Source organism: Vombatus ursinus, unplaced genomic scaffold, assembly GCF_900497805.2.
Source record: "Vombatus ursinus unplaced genomic scaffold, bare-nosed wombat genome assembly UNPS02014932.1, whole genome shotgun sequence".
NCBI lineage: Eukaryota > Metazoa > Chordata > Mammalia > Diprotodontia > Vombatidae > Vombatus > Vombatus ursinus.
This window is the reverse complement of record NW_020954710.1, coordinates 6,988,920-7,009,682: the sequence shown is the minus strand read 5'-3', so window position 1 is coordinate 7,009,682 and position 20,763 is coordinate 6,988,920. Positions and strand designations below refer to the sequence as shown.

Genomic DNA, 20,763 nt, shown 5'->3' with positions numbered 1-20,763 from the left:
CCTTCTCCCAACTAACCCAAGTCTCACCCATCCTTCTCCCAACTAACTCAAGTCTCACCCATCCTTCTCCCAACTTTCCGAAGTCTCACCCATCCTTCAAGGCCTAGCTCAAGCTCTGCCTCCTCCTTGAAGTCTTCCAAGCTGACTCCAACCCATAGTCCTCTCCCCTTCTCCTCTGAATGCTCATCCATTCTTCTAGCCCTTGGCATACACTCCCTTGGACTCTAGTTTATCTTTAAAGAAACACATTTCGTCTCCACAGTTAGAACTCATAAAGCTTGAGGGCCAGAGCCTGGCCTTTGTACCTGGTTGTATCCTCAGTTCCTTGCACAGTACCTCATGTATCATCTGCATTCATTAAATATTGGTTGGTTTAAACGGCATTTTAGCAATTATTTAGCTATATGAAATTTATAGCTTCTGTATGAAATATTTCTGGTATCTGCTGTTTCATAAGGAACTTAAAGATTTTTTTGAAGCACTTTGGTAGTGGATGGAAGAGCTGAGTTCTAATCCTGCCTCAGGCACTTGCTTGCTGTGTGCTAGCCTGCTCTCAGCCATTCTCTTCTCCAACTTATTTTACAGATGAGGAAACTGAGGCAAACAGGGTTAAGTGACTTGCCCAGAGCCACAAGTTAGTAAGCATCTGAGGCCAGATTTGAATTCAGGTCTTCCTGACTGTAGGTCCAACATTAACTAGTTCCATCTTTTATCATCTTTGCCAATGCAGTGGGTATGACGTGATGCCTCAGTTATTTTGATTTGCATTTATCTTATTATTAGGGATTTAGAGCATTTTTTCATATTTCTGGTGATTGTACTTCCTCTTTTTGAAAATTTTAAAATCCTTTGACTATTTATCTATTAAATAATGGCTCTTAGTTATATATTTGCATCAATCTCCTATACATTTTGGATGTTGGACTTTTGTCAGAGATGCTTGAAGTGAATATTTTTCCCTATTTGTAACTTCTCTTCTTATTCAGTTACGTTGATTTTGCTTGTGTATAAACTTTGAAATTTTATATAATTAAAATTTCCTATTTGATCTTTTATAATCCCAACCATTGCCCTGATTATAAATTATTCCCCTTGCCATAGCTGTAAAAGACATAATCTTCCATTTTTATCTAATTTTGTAATGATACAACCATTTATCATTACATCATTAGCCATTTGGAGATCATTGTGGGGTGTGGTATAAAATGCTGGTCTTTTCTCACCAAACTACTTTCCAGTTTTACCAACAGTTCATGTCAAATACTGAGTCCTTTCTCCAGGAGTTTATGTTCCAGGATTTACAAACTAGTCTACCGTGTGCTTGTTCCTACTATATGTTTGTTAATTTTGTCTCTTCCACTTGATCTACTTTTAAAAAATCTTTGAACCAGCACTAAATAATTTTGATAATTGGATAGGACTGGATATGTGATTTCATTGGCATTGGAATCCCCAGTGATGAAATTCCATCTGTTTATGCAGATTGGGACATCTGTTCATTAAGTTACGTCTTAGAGAATTGCTTAGGGTACTAAGTATCTAAAGGGCTTGCCAAGGGTGAGTCAGAGAACTTGAACCCAGGACCTTATGACAACAAGGCAGGCTTTCTACCCATGATGCCATAATGCCTTTTAATTTTGACAATGACTACTTTATAATTTGAGATTTGGTAATGATAAGCCTCTTTCCTATTTTTAAAAATTATTTCTCTTGAAAATTCTTGACCTGTTATTTCTCCAAATGAATTTTGTTATTCCTTTATCAGTTCTACAAAGTAAGTCTTTAGTACTGTTTTTGGTGGAGAGTTAAGTCTATAAATTGATTGATTTAAGTAGTATTATCATTTTTCCTCTAATGGCTCAGCCCAGTTTTGAACATTGACTTTTGTCCCAATCCATTGCAACTGCATTGGGGATTTAGGATGTTCATAGAAGAGGCAGACCAGTCACTGATGCTAAAAATTAATTATTATTTAAGTTGGCCTTGATACCCAAAATGAGACACCCAGAGGCATAAGGGATGGGGGATGGGGTAGAGAAATAGGGCCTCCATAGGGACATAGCAGGAGGAAGTCAATGATCCAGAGAGAGGCTACCCCTCAGATCTGGCACACCAAAGTGACCCCAGGCTCTTGTCAACATGGGAACAATTGAGTTCTATTCCTCAAGCATCAGATCTGTTCAGGGACCCAAGAGGCCAGGGGTTTCATAGGAAAGGCTGGGGTTTTAGAAAGGCATGGTTGATTGGTTTCCTGCCTCTGATACCACAAACAAGGAAACTAGTTTGAATAGAGCATAGAACTGGAAATTTCTAGCAGAAAAGATTCTTATAGGGAATATTGCCATTATGGAGGGATCCAAAGGAATGGCAGGGCTAGGGGTGGGCAGATAGGGAAGGAGGTGGATCTAAAGCCAAAATAGCCTGTCACAAGGGAGGTTAGGCCCAGAAAGCCTGAAAAGTTTCCTGGATAAGACCAAATATTTATCTGTTTCTTTAAGTCTTCCTTTCTTTCTGTAAAGAGTGTTTCATAGTCATATGTACATAAGTCCTATATGCATCTCATACATAATTTCCAGGGTGACCCCTCTTTTTTGTTTTTCCAAGATATATGCAAGGCTTCCCTTTTTCCAGCCCCAGGATTTTGGCCTCTGAGTTTCCTTCCAATTCAAGACCTATGTGTTATGGTCCTGCCCTCTCTGATAGGATCCTACAGGAAGATTCTAAAAAAATTTCTCTTCGGTGCCCCCTGAGTGCCCATCATAAAGCCCTGCTGGTCACTCTTAGGTCTAGCTTTTCTAGGTTGTTGTTTTTTTTTCTCCCTTCATCACAATTGAGACTTGTCCAGAGCAAGTGTTTGAGACTCGTCCAAAAACAAGCATCTTTGGCATCCCTGTCATGGATACAAAGGAAGAATAAGGACCATCTCCCTCTATTCATTCATTCAGTCATATTCTAGCTGGAAATTAAAGACAATTAGAAAAAGAGGTAAGATAGTAGCTTATTGAATGCTTCATTTTGGAGGACAGCTAAAAAAAAACCTTTCTATTTTTCATATCCCCCCTTTTGTCTTTGTTTTTAGTCTAGATATATGTTCTTATTGGTGTTAGAATATTAGAGTAAGGGAAATTTTTTTATCTTGGAGTTACCTGGGCATTGAAGGGTTAAGTGACTGGTCTAAGTCACTTAGACTAAGTCACTAAGTCATAAAACCAACATATGTCAGATGCTGCTCTCAGGTCAGCTCTCTATCACAGTGCCAGGCATCTAGTAAGCACCTAATAAATGCTTTTTAAAATTTATTTATTCATTCATTTGTTCCATTTATTAATCTACTACCTCCTGACTGATTCCCCTTTCACTTACTAAGATACTGTTACTGTATTTACCTGCGTCTTACCTCTTTTTATAGATGGCTATAGATTTTGAGGCTAAAAATTAATATAAAGAATATTGTCAAGAGTTTTCTTCCCTTCCACTATTTTTTTTTCAGTCTTGAAATATCATCCATACTATCTGTTGCTATTGTTTGTCCTTTGTTTTTAAGAGGACCATAACATCAGGAAGGCGATCAGGAGAACTAGAAATGGCCCCACTCCACACCGTCTACAGAAACTACAAGGAGCCAAGCTTGGTCCTTGCCAGGGAAGACAAAGGGTTAAATGAAGTGGTAGCCACCAGCAGTTTATCACTAACAAACTAGTCCTCTGATAAGAACTCTGTTAATACATTTGGCCCTTTAACTTTTGAAAAGTCCTTTCGTTATGACACGACTGTAAAGTCAATGGCTCATGCCCCCCAGAATTACAAGAGTATTATTCCCTCCTGCCCCCCAGTCCTTCTTCCCTCTGAAACTACCCCCAATTTATCTTGTCATTACTTTGTTTGTACATCATTGTTTGCGCGTTGTTTCCTCTGTTATTGTGAGTTCTTTAAGAGAAGAGACTGTCTGGGTTTTTTACCTTTTTGTATCCCCAGCTCTTTGCACACTGCCTGGCAGATAGTAGATACTTAATAAATATTAGTTGACTGATAGATGAGGCTTGGAGAGTTTAAGTGACTTGCCTATGATCACACAACTAGTCAGTGTCTGAGGTAGAATTTATACAACTTGAAGATCAGCCACTCAATCGTTCTCTGTACCCATCTAGGGGCCTTTCTGGGTCCCATCACCCTCCCCCTTTTTCGGGGAGCAGCATCTCCCTTCTCCCCCTGCTTGGAGTCCATCTGATGACCCCATTAATACCTCCAATTCTTTGGGAAGTCCATAAGAGCAAATAAACACTGCGGCAGCTATTTGGCCCTTCTCCTCTGGACCAAAAAGGAGGTCCCTGGGGCTGAAACTTTTAAAGGAAAGGAAATCCAAAATGGAAACACCTCCTTTTAGTTACTCGTCATCCCTCTCTCCTCACTTTCTATTAGTCACAAATTCGTGAATGCTAGATTAAAACAGTCTTTTACTTAAAGTATAAGGGAATTGTTGAAGAAGGGGGAGGGGGGGAAAGCTTAGGAGATGTAGATTCTAATTAACTTTGCCACTGATTGCTTTTTAACTATAGATGAGTCACAGTTCTGTGGCAAATGAGGAGTGAGAAATCTCCAAGATTAATGAAAGTGCTAAGAAGGGCAGACAAGGAAGACCCAGACATTCATATCACACTGCTTGCCTTTTTCCCTGGCCTTGTAGGATAGAAAAATACAGGACTAGGGGCTGGGATTTGGGCATCTCCCCAGCCCCATTAGTTAGATTTGCCTCTCCCTGAGGGGCATGATGTTTCGGGAGGCCTCTTCTTTTATCCATTTACTTGTTTATATGTTTTTTGCTAGGTTCTCTTCTTTTTAAGCTCTGGCCTTTCTTGTATCCCTTATACAACTATATACAAGCCTTTCCTGTATTCCATATACAACTATCTGGACCACACTAATGACTTTTTTTTCTTTGAGATCTGTGATTTCATCAGTGAGGGAAACTCTTGGTGTGGAAATGCCCTCTGCTGCTGCAGATATACGTAACTTGTACTCTTAGAGAGTGGCCTAGGGATGAAGTAATTTAACATTAATAATAGCTAGCATCCATAGGAAGCTTTAAGGTTTACATGGCTCTGCAAATATATGTTATTTCATTTGATCCTTAACAGCCTGGTGTGGTAAATGCTAACATTGCTAATGGTCTTTACAGGGAGAACAAACAAAGAGGTTAAGTGATTGCCCAGGGTCTCAGCTAGTAAGTGTCCAAGGATGGATTTGAACTCAGGTCTTCCTGATTCCAAGTCCAATATGCACACCATCTCTTACACTGGCTAGCTAGGCCACCCAATCAACCTAAGTGAGGAGGCTTTGCCAACTCTGCTTCTGCAACCTCTCTCCAATACACCTCCTTCTCTTTTCTGACACCCCCACCCTGCAGAGCAGGTCCTTGTCACATCACACCTGGACTATTTCATTAGCCTGCTGCCTCAAGTTACTGAGGCTCATCCTCTATTCAGCCACCAAAGTGGTTTTTTACCATGTAGATCTGATCATGTCACCACACACACACACACACACACACACACACACCCCTCAATAGACTCCAGTGGCTTCCTATTACCTCCAGAATCAAATATAAAATCCTCTGCTTGGCATTCGATACCTTTCATAACCTACCCCCTTCCTACCTTTCCAGTCTTCCCACACCTTACTCCCCAACATATACCCTTCAATCCAGTGACACCGGCCTCCTGGTGGTTCCACAAACAAGACCCTCCACCTCTCTCCCCCATGCCTGGAATGCTCTTCCTCCTCATCTCTGCCCTACTGACCTCCCTGGCTTCATTTAAGTTCTAACTAAAATCCCACCTTCTCCAGAAAGCCTTCCCCAACTCCTCTTAATTCCTGTGCCTTCCCTCTGTTAATTATTTCCTATTTATCCCTTCTATAGCTTGTTTGTACATATTTATCTTGTTGTCTCCCCCATCAGATTACAAGCTCCTTGAGGGCAAGGACTGTCTTTTTTGCCTCTTTTTGTGTCCCCCAGAGCCTGGCACAGTGCTTGGCACATAGTTGTTGCTTAATAAATGTTGATTGATTGATTGATTAAGCTAGGTAGTGAAGTAAATAGAGCACTGGGCTTGGAGTCAAGAATACTTGAGTTCAAACCTCACCTCAAAGATTCCCCAGCTGTGTGACCTTGAGCAGGTCACCTCACCTCTATTTGCCTCAGTTTCCTCAACTGCAAAATGGAGATAATAATAGCAACTACCTCTTAGAGTTGTTGCCAGGATGAAATGAGATCATATTTGTAACGTGCTTAGTATAGTGCCTGGCACGTAGTAGGTCCTATGAATATGCTAGCTATTGTTGTTATTGTTATGATTATTATTACATGTTCCAGGCAGGAAAGGAAGGGAGGGAGGGAGGAAAGAAGGAAGGAAGGAAAGAAAGAAGGAAGGAAGGAAAGAAAGAATGAAAAAAGGAAGAAAAGAAAGAAGGAAGGAAGGAATAAAAGAAGAAAGGAAGGAAAGAAAGAAGGAAAAAGGAAGGAATGTGAACCAGGGAACATCTTAGTTCAAGTATGGCCTCAGACACTTACTAAACTGTGTGACCCTGGGCAAGTTACTTAACTTCTATCTGCCTCAGTTTCCTCACCTATGAAATGGAGATAATAATAGCACCTACCACCGAGGGTTGATGTGAGGATAAAAATGAGATAATATTTTTTAAAGCACTTTGCACATTTTAAAGCAGGGGCAGCTAGCTGGCAAGGTGGATAGAGCACTGACCCTGAAGTCAGGAGGACCTGAGTTCAAATCCAGCCTCAGACACTTACTAGCCATACACCTTGGCAAAGTCACTTAACCCTGATTACCTCCAACAACAAAAAACTTTAAAGCACTATGAAAATGCATATATATGTATATTATAAGTATATGGAATATAAATATTATTATTAAAGTTTCATATTACTTTCCAGAATGGCTGGACCAAATCACAACTCCATTGCATGAATCTGCCAGTTTTCCTAAAGCCCCTCCAATATTTGTCATTTTCATTTTTGGGACAACTTTGACAAATGGCTATTGGGTAGAACTTCAAAGTTGTTTTAACTTGAATTTCTCCAACTATTAGTGATTTGGTGCATTTTTAATATGGTTGTTGATAACGTAAATTTCTTCCTTTGAAAACATCCTGTTCTTATACTTTGACCATTTATCAAATGGGGGATAGCTCTGCTCTTCTACATTTGAATCAGTAACCTATATCTTGAAGATGAGACCTTTATCAGAGAAACTTGATGAAAAAAATTTCCCCCATTGACTGTTTCCCTTTTAATCGTAACTTGTATTGGTTTTGTTTCTGCAAACATTTCATATTTTTATGTATTTAAAATTGTCTTCTATGTTCTTATCTTCTATAATCTTCTCTAACCCTTGCTTGGCCATGAACTTTTCTCCTATCCATGTATCGGAAAGGTCATTTTTCTCTAGCTCCTCTAATTTATTTGTGATTAAGATGAGATTATATTTGTAAAGAGCTTTGCAAACCTTAAAGCATTACATAAGTGCTATTATGATGATATGGTCTTTTATATCTAAGTTATGAATCTACCTGGAGTTTATCTTGCTAAATTGGTCTAAATCAGGGATTGGGAACCTATAGCCTTGAGGCCACAATGTGGCTCTGCTTCCTTGGGTGCGGCCTTTTGACTGAGTCCAAGTTTTACAGAACAAATCTTTTATTAAGGGGATTTGTTCTGTGAAATTTGGATTCAGTCAAAGGGCCACACTTGAGGACCTAGAGGGCCATACCTGGCCTCTAGGCCAAAGGTGCCCCACCCCTGGTCTAAACTCAATTTCTGCCACACTGCTTTCTAATTTTCCTAGCAGTTTTTGTCAAATAACAAGTCTTCACCCCAATAGCTATGATCTTCGGGTTTATCAAACATTGTGCTACCATATAGGTTATATACCTAATTTAGAGGCAGCTACATGGTGTAGTATTTAGAACTGGGCTCGGGAGTCAAGAAGACCTGAGTTCACAACTCCTGCCTTAGATGCTTACAAGCTGATTTTACTTACTGGTCCTTAGCAAGTCACTTGAGCCTCTGTCTACCTTAGTTTCTTCAACTGAGAAAAAAGTGGGGATATTAATAACACTTACCTCACATCGTAATGATGAAGATCAGAGGAAATAATATTTGTAAAATGCCTGGCACACAGTAGGCACTTAATGCTTGTTTCATTCCTTCCTATTCTATTGATGGACCTCTCCATTTTTTAACCAGTACCAAATCCTTTTATTGGTTCCTGCTTCATAGAATTGTTTGAGATCTAGCACTAATAGACCCTCTTCTCATTTTTTTCATTATTATCTTTGAGATTCTTGAACTTTAGTTCCTTCATATGACTTTCGTTATTATTTTTTCTAGCTTTGTAATATAATAGCAGTTTGGTAATAAAAAGCTTGGTAATTTGCTCAGTATGAATGAGTAATGAAAAAGTAAGTTAAGTGAGGTAATATTGTCATTTTTATTACATTCATTATCATGTTTTAAATGCATAAAACAAGGTTTGGGAGTTACGGTCTCTTTATAAATTGTGAACCTCTTTGATTGGGTCAACAAGGGAATACCTGATTGGCTCAGCAAACAAGTTTTAACTTGGGTTCTACAGGTAAATCAGTAAATTAGAGATTTGAACTGTCTCTCAAAGGGATTTGCCCTTGGGAGGGAGGAGAGAAAACACCTGAGGGGGTTTGGATGCCACTATACTAGAAATCTCGGAGTTACTCGATAGCATCCTAAGAAGGAAAAGCCAACTGCCCTCAGGGGACCTAATCTGCTAATGAAATTGGGAGCTGGGGAAGTGACCTCTAAAATAGTGCCACCCCATGGATCCCAGATAAATTTGGAGCCTTTCACATCTGCAAAGAGGTGATAGAGATGATCCCTCCAGAACTCCCATTCTTAGATTCTCTAGTTTGCAGGGATCCACCAGAGGAACATTAGCATTTTTCCTTTGGTTTCAAACCAGAAAATCTTAACGTCTTTTGTGTCACAGATTCCTAGGGCAGTCTGGTGAAGTCTACAGACCCCCTCTCAGAATCAGGTTCTTAAATGCATAAAATAAAATATATAGGATTGCAAAGCAAACCAATCAGATTGAAATACACTTATCAATTTTTTTTTTAAAGTTCACAGAACCCAGGTCAAGGACTACTATAAAGGGATCAAATGACATGGGAGGCAGAGGGTGGTGGTGGGGAGATTCTAGTGTGGCTTGTTCCAATAAAATGTGGAATGCATTTGTCCTCTAGTGAGGGTTTTTTGAGGACGAGGAGAGATGGTCATGTTTGTAGGTAGCAAGGAAGAAGCCAGTAAATAGGGAGAGATTGAATATGAGAGTGGGGATGATGGAGGGGCCAACATGCCCAAGATGGGAGGAGATGGCATCAAGGGTGCATGTGGAGGCTTTGACTTTGATAAGGAAAAGGGCTATCTCTCCCTGCAAGATCAGAAGTGGTAATGGTCAGTCGGTTAAGCTCTGCACCATGTGCCAGGCACTGGGCTAATGTAATGGGGGAAGATATATAGATGATGTGAGATGACTAGAGAGGGGAGAAGGGGAACCTCTAGGTCAGGGGTGGGGCCACATGTGGCCTCAAAGCTGCAGGCTCCCCACCCCTGCTCTAGGTGAACAGCCTCCGTTTGGGGCGGTTTGTGGAGTCACCGGTAAGGCCTTCTATATGGGAGCACTAGGCGGTAATAATGCGGACTTGTTTTTCCGTAAGAAATCCACTTAATAGCCTGGCATCTTGGGAATGACATGATTGGTCAGTTTGGGAAGGTCCTTTTGTCCAGGACCTGTTTGGAGGAGCTCTGCCTAAGAGAGATACTGCTTTCTGCCCACCCCACCCCCACCATGTCATCAACAAACATGAACCTTTCTATCTACAAAGAACAGAAAAAGAGGAATGCATATGAAACTGTGAATTTCTATCACATACATATATAGCTCCAACCTTGTCATTTCCTAGAAGTGTGGGTGTACAGAGCTGTTCTTTTCCCCTCAGCTCTCTGGGTCTTTCCTTCCCCAAATTTCACACTCTGTGTTTGATGGCTTCCTTTCTCCCTTCTCCATCTCCCTCCCTTTCTCTGTTTCTCTCTGGTCTTCGGGTCCTTCCTTTCCAAGGTTTCAGCCCCTGTGTGGTTTCCTGGAGGTTATCAGAGGTGGAAATCCCCTGTCTTTGGGGGTATAACCGCTCTGCTGTCCCTGGCTGGGCCCCACCAGTGACTTAGCCAGGGGATCTCAGGTTCATTCCCTACTGTGGTGTGGGGGGGGGGAGGAGAGAGGTGTACGAGGAGGGCTAGGCTGCAGCTGCCGCTGCTGCCGCCGCCGCCCATGCAGCTACATCATTGCAAAGCCTTTGTTACCTCCCAAGGTGGCCTAGGACGCAGAGGCCAGAGAAGGAAGAATGTGCTCATGTTAGGCTGGTGAGATCTCGCACCCTCGGTCCCCAAGAAAACGCTCAGCTGACAAGGGAGTGACTTGAAGAAAGGAAGGCTATGGAAAAAGGAGTGATGCTGGCTGCAGCCAGAGCTTGCAGGGGCTGGGCGGGGGTGTGGGGGGTGCTTGGGCTGTGGTCCCACCCACTCTTGCTTGCTTCTCTGGGGATTGTCTGCAAAGTTCACACTGGGGGAAAAAAAAAAGAAACACCAAAAAAAAAAAAACCCACAAAAACCTTTCCAGAAGAGGTTTTGGGTTGCCATCTACCTCTATGTACAAGGCGCGCCTGGGGAGCTTAGGAAAAAACTTTCCAAGGCGAGAAACGATCCCTAAAGTGCACAGCCTCGGGGGTTGCAGGACTTTGTCTTAGCTCCTTGAGTATGGACTGTGGGTTTTACTGGATGTTGCTTTCACGGTCCAGATTGGGACACATCCCCAACAGGCTTCTTAAAGAGGCCAGGGGAGGGGAATATGTTCAGCCTGTAAGCTGTACTTTAGAAAATGGAAATTCTATTTTATGGATTCAGAGAAAGGAAATATTGTCTGTCAAATGAAGGGGTTGGGCAGATGACCTCCAAGGTTTCCTCGCAGCTCTAAATCTAGGGTCCTACGAGCTTCTGGTCCTAGTGTTGGAATGGGGCATACCCCTGGGAATTCTCCGGTTCTCCAGCTGAGGCAGCGGCTGCTTTGTAGCAGACCCCAGACAGGGAGGAGGGTGGGGGATGGATTTGATTTTGTTCGTGGCCTGGTCCATGCTCTAGCAACCAGGTCTTAGATTCCTTCCTCATTTTACAGAAGAGGGAACCGAGGCCACTCAGAAGTGAAATGTGTGAGCCAAAGTCACTCGGATGGATGAAACAGGCTGGATTTGGACCCAGGTTCAGTGATTCTCCATTCTTCCATTCATTCATTGATTGGTTCATTAAGTATTTATTAATTCAACCTCTGAACTGGGGTCAAAGCACTCCTCTGTAATTGGGGAGGGGCAGGAAATGGATTTTGGGCTGGGGAAGCTTTGTATCTGAATGAACCCTGGGGACCCTTTCTATGCATTGTGTGCTTTTGCTATATTTGAATTTATATCAGAGCTCTCTTTGTCTCTGGCAGTCTTGTACTACAGTAAAGGCATTGGATTTGGAGACTGAGGACCTGGACTGTTACGTAGGAGACCTTGACAAGTCACTTGACAGTCACTTCTCTGAGACTCAGTTTCTTCACCTGTAAAATGAGGGTGTGCAGCCAACTGGATCAATTTCGTTCAACAAGCATTTATTAAGTGCTTACCCCTGGGCTCCGAGAATTTGGGTTGGTTTTGTTTTGTTTTGTGTTTGTTCCAACCTCTGGCTTCATTAATCTAGACCCCTCTGAGTGAGCAGTCTCCCTAATGTAGGTGGGCAGTTAGGTGGGAGTGGTCACACAGCCTGGAAGTGGCTTGACCTTGAGCCCAGGCCTCTTAGGGTCCGGGGAATAGTAGATTTAAATCTGGAAGGGATCCACCTCTGCCCCTCATTTTACAGAGGAAGGAACTGAGGGCCAGAGAAGTTAAATGAGTAGCCTAGAGGGTCCCATAGCCAGTTTGGAGGGAGGATTTGGACCTTTCCCTGGCCAATTCTCCTGCTTTCAAGGAGCTCGATTTCTATTAGTTAGCTTCTAAATCTGTGATCTGTACCATCGCAGGGCCATGGAGTCCGTAAGACTCATCTTTGGGATTCAAATCTGGTCCCAGACACTTACTAGCTATGTGACCCTGGCCAAGTCACTTCATCCTGTTTGCCTCAGTTTCCTCATCTGTAAAATGAGCCAGAGAAGAAATGACAAACTACTCCAGTATCTCTGCCAAGAAAACCCCAGATAGGGTCAGGAAGAATCCGACTTGATTGCACCGACTCAACAACGACCTGACACAGCCCCTAGGGTCCTGGATGCGAGTCAATCAATAGTCAATCAATCATTCAGCATTTAGAGAGCCAGCGCTGGGGGTGCAGAGAGAGGCGAAACCAGCGCCTGCCCTCCAGGACCTCGCCATCCCTCCGACGCCCGCCAGGCACCAGCGCAGCCTCTCTCCCCCCTCTCCGGCCCCGCCCCTTCCCCAGCTCCGCCCTAGTGCGGACCTGAGAATTTGGAGACGGTGCCTGCCGGCCGCTACCGCCGCCGCCGCCGCCGCCGCCGCCGGCTCCGGGGCCCCTCCCCTCTGCCGGGCCGGGCGGGGCCGGGGCGGAGCCGCCCGAGCTCGTGCGCGCGCGCGCGCTCCCGCCCGCCCCTCCGCGGCCCCGAAGCCCCAACAGTCCCGCCGTCCGCGCGCCTGCCCGCCCGCCCCTCGACCCCGCGGCCCCGCGGCCCGCCCGCCCCTCTGCCGGGTTCATGCCGGGAGGCCCGAGCCGGAGCCGCCGCCGCCGGGAGGAGGAGGAGGAGGAGGAGGAGGAGGAGGAGGGAGAGGAGGAGGAGGAGGAGGAGGACGAAGAAGGCGAGGGCGGGCACGGCCGGGGCTCCGGGCAGCCCCTCCGGCCGCCGCAGGTCAGTCCGGCGCCGCCCGCAGCCAGGGAGGGTCCTCCTCCCGGCCGGCCCCATTGGCGGGGTCCCGCTCCCCGGCCCCGTCCTAGGAGGCTCCTCCTCGGTCCCATTCTGGGGGTCCCCTCCCCTGCTCCAGGATGGCCCTGAGCCCCTGCCCCCTTCCTATGCCCGAGGTCTCCCCTTTTCTTTTGAGGGTGCCCTGCCCCTCCATCCCTATTACCCGAGATCCCCTGCTCTCCATCCATGCTCCTGAGGGTCCCCGCCCCCGACCCGGCCACATTACAAGGGTGCCCTCCTCAGCCCCTGCTCCTGGGGCAATCCTGTGCCCCTCCCTGCCCCTGTTACCTGGGGTCGCCTTCTAGTTCGGCCTTGTCCCCCACAACCTCCTCCCATTCCCCCTCCCCATAGCAGCTCCTTGGAGTCGCCGAGCCCCTCCCTGCCGCTATTGCTGGGGGTCCATCCACCTCTCCAGCCTCGCTCCAAGGGAGTCACCTCCCTGACCCTATTATGGGGGTCCCCTCCCTCTTCCTAGCCTTGCTCCGGGGGGTGCCTAGACCCTTTCCCATGTCCTGGTTTCATTCCCGGAATCTCATCGCCCTCCCTGGGCTCCTGGACCCTTCCCAGGCCGCTTTCAGCCGTCATTGTCAGCTGCCCCCTCCTGTCTGTCTGTCTGGGGCCAAGCTGCTGCCCAGCCCCTTGGCGATCGGGACCCTGGGGAGTGGGCCAGCCTATCTGTGGCTTCCAGGCTCACGCCAGCCTAATGCCCAGAACCTCCCTCTGTCTGGGGTTCAGGGGGCATCGGGTTCTCCCCTCTCCCTGCCCCCCCTCCCCCCGCGCTGATGGGCTGGGCTTGGTATGATCAAGGCAGTTCCGTGCTCAGAAGCTATTCCCACCCTGGGATGGGACCTGGTCCCTCCGGATGGGGACTGGTCTTTGGTGCTCCTGGCTTTGTCCATCCCGGTTTGTGGGGGTGGGGAATAGGCCAGGAGAAAGTGGCAAACGGCTATTGATTGAAGCAGTGAAAGTCAGAGGATGTTAGGAAGCCGGCAAGAGGTAGGGAGAAGTAGGCCTGGTCCTAGGGATAAAAAAATGCATCTTGGGTGGGGGATGGGAAGCCCAGGAAGAAGGCCAGCGTTTTTGTGTAGTTGTTTTTTATAATACTCTGGCCTTAATTGGCTGAGGATACTCGACGGTGGAGAGCCAGGGCTAGGTGGGGCTCATTCATCTAGAATATGTTTACATTTATTTTGTCAAGTGGTTCTGAGTCTGTAGCTTTCCAGTGCTGGCCTTGGTAGAATGAGGAAAAGGGCCACGGATGACAGAAGACCGCCTCGTTCTGGCTCCGCTTCCCTCCCTTCTTTTTCTGAAGGGCACAAGAAGAGAGCATTCAGGGCTCTGTCCAAACAAAATGTTGCCCTTGAAACCAGACATCTCTGAGAGCAGGAGATACAGATCCCGAATTTCTGGCCAGCTGTGGGTTGCAGTGTAGGATGGAGTTTCCTCATCGACTATGTCTGAGATGCTTCAGAGCCACCCTGTTGGCAGTGTGTTGTCTCTGTTTCTTATTTCCAAATCTGAATTGCGTAGAACAAATGATTCTCTTCCAACCGTTTCTTTTTGGGGTTTGTCTTTTTGCTCGATTTTGCCTCAACTTTGCCCAGTCTCCGTGTTTGACTGCCTCACCAGGCTGTTCTGGGTTGGTTTGAGCCCAGGATCCTAATGGTCTTCCCGCCCCCCAGACGTTATTTTGCAAGTGGTTCCTACTAGACCCCATATGTTGTTTCATGGTGGGTAGAAGAAACACCAGAGACACAGCTCCCACCTCACAGAAAGGTTTGCCTTTTTTTTCTCTAGCTGAGCAATTCTTAATTTTCCCTTGTGATGTGTGTCCCGGCCTTGAGGAGATATCAGCTTAAGGCAAAATAGCTTTCCTTGTTACTGTAACTCATGCTAACTATCATATTTGCATGAGATTCTCTTGTTAACTCCCTTCTATTGACCCATATCCTCTCTGGGCTGGATTCTGATTTCAGGGCTAGTGTTTCTGATGGTTTTCGTTTCTCATGTGGCAGTACTTTACATCTCAGCCACAAACCACGCCACCTCCCCTTCGTCCCCCTTCCTCCCCCTCCCCACCCAAAGTGATGAGCTGCTCCGGGACGCCACTTTGGTGACTACATCATGTGTAGATTTAATACTCTACAACCCAATGATATTGGTACAGATGGAGCCCTAGGAGAGAACTATTGGAAGGGATGCACTAGAACTTCACTCTCTGAGGAGAATTTTAGTTGGTTTCTCAGCAAATGGGTTTCTAGCATAAGAGCTCTTTTCCCCACCTTGGAGCTTGGCATAGAGAGGCATGACTATTTGCCTATTTCTCATTGTTCCTCTTCTTGACCCTGTTTTGTTGTCAAACATTGTACATAGGGCCCTCTTTTTCTTCCCTAGTTCCCTGTCTTCCTTCAACCCCCCTAAAAAAGTCAATCAATAACTGTGAAAGAATGGTCTAAGACATGCCACCCTTTGGGAAACCAGTGCCCCCCAAAGCCATTTGGGTTCCTGATGGTGATCATTTGATTCTCCTGCCTAGTCTCCGTGTTTGACTGCCCTTACCAGGCTGTTCTGGGTTGGTTTGAGCCCAGGCTCCTAATGGTCCCCCCCTCCACCCGAGACATTGTTATTTTGCAAGTGGTTCCTACTAGACCCCTTATGTTGTTTCATGGTGGGTAGAAGAAACACCAGAGACACAGCTCCCACCTCACAGAAAGGTTTGCCTTTTTTTTCTCTAGCTGAGCGGTTCTTAATTTTCCCTTGTGATGTGTATCTCAGCCTTGAGGAGAGATCAGCTTAAATCTTGCTTGGGGAACAATCATTCCAAATTCAAGAGTATGCTTTTTCTGGTGGCTCAGTTGAGAGACCGGAGCCCCAGCCCAGAGAGAGAGCCTAGACTGACATGGCTAGCTTTGGCTACTTTGCTTTCAAGCAACCACTACAACCCCCCTCCAGGAAGGTTCTGAGTCATCATTCCATCCCTAGTCCTGGCATTGGGAAGACTCCTGGATTTTGTTTCTGTCGCACAAAGGGATCTGGGGTGGGGACTGGTGCAGATGGTTGGCGAGGCCCTATTAGGCAGAATCCGATGGCTGGGAGAGGGAGGGCAGAGAGGAGAGAGTCCTCTGGGAGAAAGGACAAAGGTTCACGAGACCCTCTTGTGGTCTTTCTTGTTTTGTTACAGACAAATAGGGAGACTGAGTGAGGGGAGGACGGGATGAAGCTCACCACTTCTAAAGTGCCCTTTATCTGTCCGTCACACGGGTCCCTGCTGCCAATCTTTCTCATAACAAGCCGGAGAGGTAGGTTGGAAGTAGAGAGAGGGGGGAGGAAAGGAAGGGGCACAAGGTTTGAGTGGAATCTGTCAATATGACAGCAGAAGGAAGAGAGCTTTTCTACAGGTCATGGATGCCCACAGGGGAAGACTGTCCCATACTGGTGCCAGGAAACGGAACAGAATAAATGGGAAAGAAGCTGGTGGCAGAAGCGTCTAACTTACCAAACAGATCTGAAGAGATTTCTGGGAGCTAATCATGGGAATGAACCCATGCCTTGAGCCTGGTGTGTCATGGGGACTCCATCAGTCCCCGGGGGTAGATCCTGTTCCCAGCGAAGGGAGAAAGATGTTGGAGGGGAGGAACCAAGACACCGAATCAGTCTCTTGGATATAATGAAGGGTAGGCCTTCTGGAGAACCCAGGTGGTCAGATGGAGCCCCTCAAATATGGACCTTAGATGAGCGGTACATTCCTCTCTCTGTTGCTGGATGAGAGAGGGTGCTTGCCAAAGACAGGAAAGGGATGTGGCTGGGAAGGAGAGTGAAAAGAGACTGCAGAAAGACTGGATGGAGGAGAGCTGGAGTCTGTGCTGAGAGTGAGCAGATCTTATTGTGATCTGGCCAGGGCACCAGGAGAACCCAGAAGTGGAGGGACAAGGGACATGTAGGCTCAGGTGCCGTGTGTGTGTGTGTGTGTGTGTGTGTGTGATACTTGTAAAGCTTCATGACATATCTGAACATTTAGGGACCTGAGAAGTCATCATTTTACAGATGAGGAAACTAAGTCATGCTTGATTGATGTTGGGGAGTTGGAATGATGGAATTCTCAGCAAAACATTTCTTTCTATGCTGTGATGGTCTAAGGAGGTCAGCTCTCAGCGCTCATGAAAAATCCTTATTAATATTAGAAATAGAGCCCAGAGCGGCCTGAGAATGACCTTCCCTTCCATCTCACTCCTTTTGGCTGGCGGGGGTCTTTGTTCCACAATGCCTCCCTTCCCTGAGGTTCTTCCCCAGCAAGATTGGAGATTTCTAGACATGTGGGCCATAGAATGCAAACAGTTAAAAAAAAAGCCTCTGGGTTGGAAGAGAATCACATGTCCCAAGGCTTTAGCTGGATTTTTAGGAGTGAGGCTTCAGTCTGGCATTGTGAATACCAGCTATACATTCATCATCATCATCATTGTAATAACCATATAGTTGATACTTGTCCAGCCCTTTAAGGTATGGGAAGGATAGCTGCTGACCTTTGTGCTATCCTTCCTACCTGACCTCATTGGCCCTCACAAGAGCCCTATGAGGTAGGTACTGGATATAGGTGTTATTGGTCTCCTTTTACAGAGGAGGAAACTGAGGCTCAGAGATGAAGTGACTCGTCCTTGCTGAGCTTGGGGCTTGTCAGATGGCGGTCATGGTAATCCTGGGCAGGGCGCTTTTATGACTGAGGGAAAGGCAAAGTGTCCTTGAAAAAAATGAGCATTTTAATTTATCCAACTTCCTGTCTGTTCTGTCAAGGTGGCTCAGATGAAGGGAAAAAAAAAACCTGCAGTGACTGGGCAGCGGGGAAGTAAGGAAGAATGAGTTCGAATCTGACATCAGATGCATATTTACCGGTGTGACCCTGGGCAAGTCATTTCCCCTCTGCCCGTCTCTGTTTCCTAGTCTGTAAAATGGAAGTATAATAGCACTTCCCTCCCAGGATTGTTGTGGGGGTCAGATGTGAGGGTCAGAGGGTCAAATCAGTGCATAGAGTGCTTTGTGAGCCTTAAATGGAGTAGAAATGTTACTTATTGGTAGATGATATGTACATTCTATGTGTATGTATGCATCTGTAACTAGCACACACACATGAGGTAGGGGTGGGAGGCAGTACATGTATTCATGAATCCAGGGTGTGTGCTGTTAATGAGCTATTAGAAATTAAGAGCGAACAAAGATTTTTTGATTCATACACATAGAGACACATAGATGGATGGATGGATGGATGGATGGATGGATGCATGTTTGTATGTATGAAGGTTTGCATGTATGTATGCATGATAAGAAGAGACATGAGTAGATAGCTGACCTTGGGGCCAAGTTGACCTGGGTTCAAATCTTGCCCCTGACACATTCTGGATGTGTGACCCTGGGCAAGTCACTGGACATCTGGCTGCTTTAAAAATACTCTAAGCCCATAAGGTACAGAGAAGGTGCCAACCTGTATTGGTGGCAGGAGTTTCCTCATCCATCACACACACACACACACACACACACACACACACACACACATTATAAGTATATAGATGGAGAGACAGAGAGATGGGGGAAGAGAGAGGAAAAAGATGGAGGGGGGAAGAGAAACAGAGAGAGAAAGAGACGGAGGAAGTCACGGGGAGAGCTGAGGCCTAGGCCCATATTCTATTTGTAGACTTGGGCCACTGCACTTAGTTTCTGAATGAAAAAAAGGGAGGCTCTGCAACCCTGCAAGGCCTTTCCCTTTGCTTCTGATAGGTAAGGGTAGTTTGTGGGTCCATAGGCCGTAGTAGTCAGGTGGTGAGCATAGAGTCTTCCTTCAGCCTGAGCCTAGCAGAGACCTTTGGGAGGCTGTGCTGTCCTGGCCCATAAGCAGAAGTCCTCATGTTCTGGCAGTTGGTTTGTTGGCCATAGGGAAGGATTGAATCCTGGGGTGGGGGGCAGGGATTGCACAGGGAAGGAAAGCGTTCACATGGATTTTTTCCAGTGACATGTGTTGGTTGGAAGGTGGTTGACTCATCTTTTCTGAGAGCCCGCAGAAGAGTTTTTAAAAGTCTTTCTTGAGCTCCCATTTCCCTCATTTTTTGATTTTCTTGATTTCTTGCTATTTTGTTTGAATTAAAACAAAAAAAAGTATGTCCTCCCCATCTTCCTTCTAGCCTGAGTCATTAAATAATGCCCCGGCTCCATCCGGACAGGTCGCCTTCCACTGGCCCCCTGTGCCCTTGCTGTGGCCTTAGGTAGCATTTCCATCGCTATGGTGAGTCTTTTTTCTTAGAGCTCGGGAAGCCAGCTGGGCCATGTCTTCACATTCCTTTGTGTTGCCCGGCTTCTGGAGGGCTTCTTTTCTCTCATCCTCCCATCCCCTTCTTCTTCCCAACCAATCTTCCCTAGCTGTCCCTTCAGACAAAGTTAGCTACTGACCAGGTCTGTTGGGAGAGTCTCGTCTGCTCCTACGCATGGTTGTACCCAGATTTGACATTTTGGACTGAAATGCCACAGTGGCCGCCTGGGGTTGAGGCTGACTGTTAAAGACCAAGGCTTAACTCTGAAATAAAACCTTCCTTACACACCATTTGTTGGCTTCACCCGTTAAAGGCCATTTCTTAGAAAACCTCATGATTTCTCCCTCCTCCAAGATGCTGACCATTGGTTGGAAAACCCAGCTGGGTCTTTACCTCTGGGCAGGCCTGCTGGGGTGATGGCTTGTCCTTCCCAGGGCAGTCACAGGGTCACTCTTTATGCAGATTGTGCTCTGCTTTTGTCATCCTGGAGAAGAGAAATGCTCTTTTCTGTTCTCCATTGAAATAGGCCTTGGGGCTTTGAGGTCGAGTCTGACAGCCCTTCTCACGGAGGGACAGGCATCTTTGGGCTGTGAGTGCTTTTCTCAGGAGAGCTCTGCAGGCTGAGCTGGTGGTTGGGGTCACTTGGTCTTTTTTTTCCTGGTAATGAGCAAACAAGACTGATATCTACTGGGCCCAATTTAAGTAGGCCTTCCAGTGCAGGGCCCTTGCATAAAGCGCCATCAGGCTCAGCCTTGTCAATAACCGCGTGCTGCCCATTGGACGTGGTGGTCGTGGTGTCACGAGCAGGAGGAAACGTTTGGATTTCATCGATTGGGGGGGAATGGAGAAACAAACATTTACTTAGAAGTGATTTTCTAGGCTGATGTCCGAAAATAAACACCAGAGCAAGGGAGCCAATGAGGACCTTAGTGTAAAATAATGAAAGAGTAGCCGGCGGTTATATCTTGTTTTTGTCCAGTGTCGGGCACTGGACGGATGGTTGGGTTTTTGCTCTGTGTCTTTGATCACGCAGGTGCTGAGCTGGTCACCTCACTATGGGGCCCTTCTTACAACCAGGAAAGGATTTATTAGTCCTGGCTTTGTAGTCAATGTTTTCTGCAGGTCTGTTATCAGATAGTCACCTCTTTGAGGCCTCTAGGAGGCGCCACAGCACACGGAGCACTGGGCCTAGAGTCAGAAAGACCTGAATTCATATCCAACCTCAGACACATAATAACAGGGTGACTGTAGGCAAATCATTTCAGCTGTCTGGGCCTTCAGTTTCCTCCTCTGTAAAATGGGGACAATAATAGCACCTACCTGCCAGGGTTGTGGTGAGGAGCAAATGAACTAATACTTACTTACTTTGCAAATCTTAGAGCTCTGTGTCAACGCTAGCCATCTGTGATTCAGTTTCCTAC

General features: G+C 46.1%; 1 protein-coding gene across 3 annotated transcripts in view; it reads left to right on the top strand.

Annotated features, from left to right (window-relative positions):
- The window catches only part of PIK3CD (phosphatidylinositol-4,5-bisphosphate 3-kinase catalytic subunit delta), a 72,345-nt gene that overhangs the window by 26,150 nt on the left and 25,432 nt on the right, over positions 1–20,763 (top strand). Inside the window, exons 1-2 of one of the 3 annotated variants that reach the window (XM_027843857.1) lie at positions 12,941–12,995; positions 16,231–16,348. The exons of 1 other annotated variant lie outside the window; for it this stretch is intronic. The gene's annotated coding sequence lies outside the window, so the exon portion shown is untranslated. Of the gene's footprint in view, positions 1–12,940; positions 12,996–16,230; positions 16,349–20,763 lie in introns of those variants that run through there. One more of the 3 variants, XM_027843856.1, reaches the window with a different exon arrangement.